This window comes from Arachis hypogaea, chromosome 6 (genome assembly GCF_003086295.3).
Source record: "Arachis hypogaea cultivar Tifrunner chromosome 6, arahy.Tifrunner.gnm2.J5K5, whole genome shotgun sequence".
NCBI classification, from domain to species: domain Eukaryota; kingdom Viridiplantae; phylum Streptophyta; class Magnoliopsida; order Fabales; family Fabaceae; genus Arachis; species Arachis hypogaea.
The window spans coordinates 68698050-68704664 of record NC_092041.1 but is presented as its reverse complement, the minus strand read 5'-3'; positions in this window follow the sequence as shown (position 1 = coordinate 68704664).

The following is a 6615-nucleotide window of genomic DNA, read 5'->3' as shown; positions in this document are numbered from 1 at the left end:
GAAAGATTTGGATGATTCCTCCATGAAGGATTATAGGTGTTTCCATAGGGTTCTCCCATGTAATTCACCTCTTCTATTGAAGGGTTCTCAGGATCATAAGCTTCTTCCTCAGATGAAGCTTCCTTAGTACTGCTTGGTGCATTTTGCCTTCCAGACAGACTTTGAGAAATCATATTGACTTGTTGAGTCAATATTTTGTTCTGAGCCAATATGGCATTCAGAGTGTCAATCTCAAGAACTCCTTTCGTCTGACTAGTCCCATTGTTCACAGGATTTCTTTCAGAAGTGTACATGAATTGGTTATTTGCAACCATTTCAATCAATTCTTGAGCTTCTGCAGGCGTCTTCTTCAAATGAAGAGAGCCTCCAGCAGAGCTATCCAAAGACATCTTGGACAGTTCAGAGAGACCATCATAGAAAATACCTATGATGCTCCATTCAGAAAGCATGTCAGAGGGACACTTTCTGATTAATTGTTTGTATCTTTCCCAAGCTTCATAGAGGGATTCTCCTTCCTTCTGTCTGAAGGTTTGGACTTCCACTCTAAGCTTACTCAATTTTTGAGGTGGAAAGAACTTTGCCAAGAAGGCATTGACTAGCTTTTCCCAAGAGTCAAGGCTTTCTTTAGGTTGAGAGTCCAACCATGTTCTAGCTCTGTCTCTTACAGCAAAAGGGAATAGCATTAGTCTGTAGACCTCAGGGTCAACCCTATTAGTCTTGACAGTGTCACAGATTTGCAAGAATTCAGCTAAAAACTGATGAGGATCTTCCAATTGAAGTCCATGGAACTTGCAATTCTGTTGCATTAGAGAAACTAATTGAGGCTTAAGCTCAAAGTTGTTTGCTCCAATGGCAGGGATAGAGATGCTTCTCCCATAGAAGTCGGGAGTAGGTGCAGTAAAGTCACCCAGCACCTTCCTTGCATTGTTGGCATTGTTGTTGTTTTCGGCTGCCATGTGTTCTTCTTCTTTGAAGAATTCGGTTAGGTGCTCTAAAGAGAGTTGTGCTTTGGCTTCTCTGAGCTTTCTCTTCAAGGTCCTTTCCGGTTCAGGATCAGCCTCAACAAGAATGCCTTTGTCTTTGCTCCTGCTCGTAAGAAAGAGAAGAGAACAAGAAAATGTGGAATCCTCTATGTCACAGTATAGAGATTCCTTGAAGTGTTAGAGGAAAAGAAGAGTAGAAGACAGAGGTAGAAAATTCGAACTTTATCAAAGGAGATGGAGTTCGAATTTTGCATTAAGGGATAGTGTTAGTCCATAAATAGAAGGATGTGAGAAGGAGGGAGGTGATTTTCGAAAATTAAGTAGAAAATTTGAAAACATTTTTTTTTTGAAAAACATTACTTAATTTTCGAAAATGAAAATGGAAAAGAAATCAAGTGATTTTTGAAAAAGATTTTGAAATTAGAAATCAAAAAGATTTGATTGAAAACTATTTTGAAAAAGATGTGGTTAAGAAGATATGATTGGTTTTAAAAATATGTGATTGAGAAGATATGATTTGAAAAAACATTTTAAAAAGATTTGATTTTGAAAATTAAAAACTTGACTAACAAGAAAAGATATGATTCAAACATTAAACCTTTCTCAACAGAAAAGGCAACATACTTGAAATGTTGAATCAAATCATTAATTGGTAGTAAGTATCTTTAAAAATGGAAAGAAATTGGTTTTGAAAAAGATTTGATTGAAAAATTGATTTGAAAGAGATTTGATTTTGAAAAGATTTTGAAAACTTAGAAAAAAAATTTGATTTGAAAACAAAATCTTCCCTTCTAGCAATCCTGGCGTTAAACGCCCAGAATGGTGCACATTCTGGCGTTTAACGCCCAAAATGCTACCCTTTTGGGCGTTAAACGCCCAACCAGGTACCCTGGCTGGCGTTTAAACGCCAGTCTGTCCTTCTTCACTGGGCGTTTTGAACGCCCAGCTTTTTCTGTGCAATTCCTCTGCTGTATGTTCTGAATCTTCAATTCTCTGTATTATTGACTTGAGAAGACACAAATTAAAAATATTTTTGGATTTTTAATAATAAGGAAAAATCAAAATGCAACAAGAATCAAATAACAATGCATGCGAGACACCAAACTTAGCAGTTTGTATACTACTGACACTAACAGGATGAAAATGCATATGAGACACACAAAACACTCAAGTCAATAGAATTCAAAGATTAGAGCAAGTAAATCGTCAAGAACATCTTGAAGATCACCAAGATACATGAATGAATGCATGCAATTGACACCAAACTTAAGATGAGACACTAGACTCAAACAAGAAATATTTTTGGATTTTATGATTTTTTTAATTTTTTTTTTGTGTTTTTCGAAAATTAAGTGGAAAAAGATATCAAAATTCTTAATGAGAATTCCAGGAATCAGTGCAATGCTAGTCTAAGACTCCGGTCCACGAATTAGACATGGCTTCACAGCCAGCCAAGCTCTCAAAGAAAGCTTCGGTCCAAAACACTAGACATGGCCAAAGGCCAGCCAAGCCTTAGCAGATCACTGCTCCAAAAGCAAGATTGATAAAGATCAACAAGCTCTTGTGATGATAAGTTGAAACCTCGGTCCAATGAGATTAGACATGGCTTCTCAGCCAGCCAGACTTCAACAAATCATCATGAAACTCTAGAATTCATCTTCAAGAATTTCGAAAAAAAAAATAAATACCTAATCTAAGCAACAAGATGAACCGTCAGTTGTCCAAACTAGAACAATCCCTGGCAATAACGCCAAAAACTTGGTGTTGTTGCCGGATCTTGGCACTGATGTTACCAAAAGCTTGCTCAAAACTTGAACAATCCCCGGCAACGGCGCCAAAAACTTGGTGCACGAAATTGTGAACAATACTTTTTCACAACTCTCATAATCCCCGGTCATGAACCCCAAAAACTTGGTGTTCAATACCATGGCATTACACAACTTCGCACAACTAACCAGCAAGTGCACTGGGTCGTCCAAGTAATAAACCTTACGCGAGTAAGGGTCGATCCCACGGAGATTGTTAGTATTGAAGCAAGCTATGGTCATCTTGTAAATCTTAGTCAGGCAAACTCAAATGGTAATGGTGATGAACGAAAATAACAAAAAGGTAAAGATAGAGATACTTATGTAATTCATTGGTAGGAACTTCAGATAAGCGCATGAAGATGCCTTCCCTTCCGTCTCTCTGCTTTCCTACTGTCTTCATCCAATCCTTCTTATTCCTTTCCATGGCAAGCTTGTGTAGGGTTTCACCATTGTCAGTGGCTACCTCCCATCCTCTCAGTGAAAACGATTGCATATGCTCTGTCACAGCTCGCGGAATTCATCTGTCGGTTCTCAATCAGGCCGGAATAGAATCCAGTGATTCTTTTGCGTCTATCACTAACGCCCCGCCTTCAGGAGTTTGAAGCACGTCACAGTCATTCAATCATTGAATCCTACTCAGAATACCACAGACAAGGTTAGACCTTCCGGATTCTCTTGAATGCCGCCATCAATTCTTGCCTATACCACGAAGACTCTGATCTCACGGAATGGTTGGCTCGTTTGTCAGACGAGCACTCGGTTGTCAGGCGATCAACCATGCATCGTGCAATCAGGAATCCAAGAGATATTCACTAGAGCCTTGGTTGCTTGTAGAACAGAAGTGGTTGTCAGTCACCTTGTTCATGGGTGAGAATGATGATGAGTGTCACGGATCATCACATTCATCAAGTTGAAGAACAAGTGATATCTTAGAACAAGAACAAGCGGAATTGAATGGAAGAACAATAGTAATTGCATTAATACTCGAGGTACAGCAGAGCTCCACACCTTAATCTATGGTGTGTAGAAACTCCACCATTGAAAATACATAAGCATAAGGTCTAGGCATGGCCGAATGGCCAGCCTCCCAATGATCTAAGATAGCATCAAAACAAGGATAACTACCCCGATATCTCAATACAATAGTAAAAGGTCCTACTTATAGAAAACTAGTAGCCTAGGGTGTACAGAGATGAGTAAAAGACATAAAAATCCACTTCCGGGCCCACTTGGTGTGTGGTTGGGCTGAGCAATAAAGCATTTTCGTGTAGAGACTCTTCTTGGAGTTAAACGCCAGCTTTTATGCCAGTTTGGGCGTTTAACTCCCATTTGGGTGCCAGTTCCGGCGTTTAACGCTGGAATTCCTGAGGGTGACTTTGAACGCCGGTTTGGGCCATCAAATCTTGGGCAAAGTATGGACTATCATATATTGCTGGAAAGCCCAGGATGTCTACTTTCCAACACCATTGAGAGCGCGCCAATTAGGCTTCTGTAGATCCAGAAAATCAACTTTGAGTGCAGGGAGGTCAGAATCCAACAGCATCTGCAGTCCTTTTTGGCCTCTGAATCAGATTTTTGCTCAGGTCCCTCAATTTCAGCCAGAAAATACCTGAAATCACAGAAAATCACACAAACTCATAGTAAAGTCCAGAAAAGTGAATTTTAACTAAAAACTAATAAAAATATACTAAAAACTAACTAGATCATACCAAAAACATACTAAAAACAATGCCAAAAAGCATACAAATTATCCGCTCATCAATGATCTAGTTAGTTTTTAGTATATTTTTATTAGTTTTTAGTTAAAATTCACTTTTCTAGACTTTACTATGAGTTTGTGTGTTTTTCTGTGATTTCAGGTATTTTCTGGCTGAAATTGAGGGACCTGAGCAAAAATCTGATTCAGAGGCTAAAAAGGACTGCAGATGCTGTTGGATTCTGACCTCCCTGCACTCGAAGTGGATTTTCTGGAGCTACAGAAGCCCAATTGGCGCGCTCTCAACGGCGTTGGAAAGTAGACATCCTGGGCTTTCCAGCAATATATGATAGTCCATACTTTGCCCAAGATTTGATGGCCCAAACCGGCGTTCAAAGTCACCCTCAGGAATCCCAGCGTTAAACGCTGGAACTGGCACCCAAATGGGAGTTAAACGCCCAAACTGGCATAAAAGCTGGCGTTTAACTCCAAGAAGAGTCTCTGCACGAAAAATACTTCATTGCTCAGCCCAAGCACACACCAAGTGCGCCCGGAAGTGGATTTTTATGTCATTTACTCATCTTTGTACACCCTAGGCTACTAGTTCCCTATAAGTAGGACCTTTTACTATTGTATTTTTATCTTTTGATCACTTTAGATCTCTAGATCATATCGGGGTAGCTATCTTCATTTTATGCTATCTTAGATCATTGGGAGGCTGGCCATTCGGCCATGCCTAGACCCTGTACTTATGTATTTTCAACGGTGGAGCTTCTACACACCATAGATTAAGGTGTGGAGCTCTGCTGTACCTCAAGTATTAATGCAATTACTATTGTTCTTCTATTCAATTCCGCTTGTTCTTGTTCTAAGATATCACTTGTTCTTCAACATGATGAATGTGATGATCCGTGACACTCATCATCATTCTCACCCATGAACAAGGTGACTGACAACCACTTCTGTTCTACAAGCAACCAAGGCTCTAGTGAATATCTCTTGGATTCCTGATTGCACGATGCATGGTTGATCGCCTGACAACCGAGTGCTCGTCTGACAAACGAGCCAACCATTCCGTGAGATCAGAATCTTCGTGGTATAGGCAAGAACTGATGGCGGCATTCAAGAGAATCCGGAAGGTCTAACCTTGTCTGTGGTATTCTGAGTAGGATTCAATGACTGAATGACTGTGACGTGCTTCAAACTCCTAGCAGGCGGGGCGTTAGTGACAGACGCAAAAGAATCGATGGATTCTATTCCGGCCTGACCGAGAACCGACAGCTGAATTCCACGTGCTGTGACAGAGCATATGCAATCGTTTTCACTGAGAGGATGGGAGTTAGCCATTGACAACGGTGAAACCCTACACAAGCTTGCCATGGAAAGGAATAAGAAGGATTGGATGAAGACAGTAGGAAAGCAGAGAGACGGAAGGGAAGGCATCTTCATGCACTTATCTGAAGTTCCTACCAATGAATTACATAAGTATCTCTATCTTTACCTTTGTGTTATTTTCGTTCATCACCATTATACATTTGAGTTTGCCTGACTAAGATTTACAAGATGACCATAGCTTGCTTCAATACTAACAATCTCCGTGGGATCGACCCTTACTCGCGTAAGGTTTATTACTTGGACGACCCAGTGCACTTGCTGGTTAGTTGTGCGAAGTTGTGTAATGCCATGGTATTGAGCTACCAAGTTTTTGGGGCTCATGACCGGGGATTATGAGAGTTGTGAAAAAGTATTGTTCACAATTTCGCGCACCAGGGATCACCTTCTTCAAGGCCACAACTTCATAGAAGTGGTCTTGATGCACCCTTGAGATGAATCTCTCCATCTCCCATGACTCGGAGATGAAAGCTTTTGCCTTCCCTTTCCTCTTTCTAGAGGTTTCTCCGGCCTTGGATGCCATAAATGGTTATGGAAAAAACAAAAAGCAATGCTTTTACCAAACCAAACTTAAAAGGTTTGCTCGTCCTCGAGCAAAAGAAGAAAGAAGAGAGTAAAAGAAGTAGAAATGAAGGAGATAAAGATGGCTTTGTGGTTCGGCCAAAGGGGGAGAAGTAGTGTTTAGGTTGTGTGAAAATGAAGGAGTGAAGATGGGTTTATATAGGGGTGGAGAGAG